At 39.1% G+C, this 1,791-nt stretch overlaps 1 non-coding gene across 1 annotated transcript; it reads right to left on the bottom strand.

Annotated features, from left to right (window-relative positions):
• Positions 1-1,473: 1,473 nt before the first annotated feature.
• Positions 1,474-1,580, bottom strand: LOC148555410 (small nucleolar RNA R71). The gene has a single exon (XR_015887534.1). It is a non-coding gene; the product is annotated as a small nucleolar RNA R71 (small nucleolar RNA).
• Between the last annotated feature and the right edge of the window lie 211 nt (positions 1,581-1,791).

A 1,791-nucleotide genomic window follows, 5' to 3' on the forward strand; every position in this document is an offset into this window, starting at 1 on the left:
GGATGGATATAGTGACATATAATCCTACCAACACTTTGATTTGGAAATACATGTGGTATAATCAGTGACCATACTTCATCTCTTCTCATGAGCAATTGACCAAGGAATTGGCTATTGATCAAGATTTGAGAGATTGAATTACGAAGAAATTGGAATTCGATCACTTAAGATTTCCAAGGAGATCAATGAATGCATTGATTGAGGAAGAGATGAAAATGAACTTGATCCGGAGAATGCAACATCTCCTAAGCCCAATGAATTCCCCATTTCTGATCTTACCCATTCTCTATAAATTTTGCAATCTACTTTTATGAGCATCTTCCCCATTCCCATTTAAGATTCTGCAATTTACTTTCCGCTATTTACATTCAGCTCTTTATTTCCAGCATTTACGTTTTCTGCTATTTACTTTCCCGCCATTTAATTTTCTGTAAATCTCAAATCCAATTATGCTTAGTTCAACTAGAACATTCCTCTAATTAAAGTTGCTTGACCAATCAATCCCTGTGGGATTCGACCTCACTCTATTGTGAGTTTTTACTTGACGACAATTCGGTATACTTGCTGAAGGAAAATTGTTGAGAGACAAGTTTCCGTGCATCAAGTTTATGGCGCCGTTGCCGGGGATTGATTTTGTATCAACAATGATTAAATTGGAGGATAACAAGATTGAGCATTTTTCTTTTGTTTGATTTAAAATTCTGTTTGAGTAATTTACTTTCAGTTTTAGTTATTTTCTCCCCTTTCCCCTACTTTTTTTTTTAGTTGTTTACAATTCATCCACTAACCCACTAACTGTTTGATATATTGCATCACTAACACTAACAGCAATTCTAACAGAAATACTTTCTGCATCTATTTCCTTGCTTGTGCCTTGTTGGTTGTATGACAGGGAGAAGAAGCGGGGCTTCAACTTCCTTTGATTCTGAACCTGAGAAGACCTTCTTGAGATTAAGGATGGAAGCAAGAGGAAAACGAGTAGTTGGTGTGGAGGAAGAAGAGGAGTATTTTGAACCAAATATGGATGAAAATATGGAGAACCATCATGAAGAAGAGGCTCACAACCATGGCAGAGAAGGTCTAGCAAATCATGCTGGACAGGAGAGAAGAGTTTTAGGCTCTTATATCAACCCAAACCCAGGAAACTGTGGAAGTAGCATCCAAAGGCCAACCATACATGCCAACAACTTTAAACTAAAGCCACAACTCATCACCCTTGTTCAAAACAATTGTTCATTCGGAGGAAGTGTCCAAGAAGACCCCAATCAACATCTAACTACCTTCCTGAGGATATGCGATACTGTGAAGTCTAATGGTGTTCATCTTGACACCTATAGACTACTTCTGTTTCCCTTCTCACTCAAGGACAAGGCATCTAAATGGCTGGAATCCTTTCCAAAGGAAAGTTTAGCAACCTGGGAAGATGTGGTGAACAAGTTCTTGGTAAGATTTTATCCTCCTCAACGGATCAACAGGTTGAGAGCTGAGGTACAAACATTCAGGCAGCAGGATGGTGAGACTCTATATGAAGCATGGGAGAGGTTTAAGGACCTAACAAGAAAGTGTCCACCAGATATGTTCAATGAATGGGTGCAGCTACACATTTCTATGAAGGCCTCTCCTATGAATCAAAGAAGGCAGTAGACCACTCATCCAGGGGATCTCTAAACAAAAAGAAGACCATTGAAGAGGCCATAGATGTCATTGAGACTGTAGCAGAGAATGACTACTTCTATGCTTCTGAAAGAGGCAACACTAGAGGAGTGATGGAGCTAAATAATGTGGATGCAC

Source organism: Arachis ipaensis, chromosome B6 (genome assembly GCF_059453495.1).
Source record: "Arachis ipaensis isolate K30076 ecotype BB chromosome B6, ASM5945349v1, whole genome shotgun sequence".
In the NCBI taxonomy this organism is placed as follows: domain Eukaryota; kingdom Viridiplantae; phylum Streptophyta; class Magnoliopsida; order Fabales; family Fabaceae; genus Arachis; species Arachis ipaensis.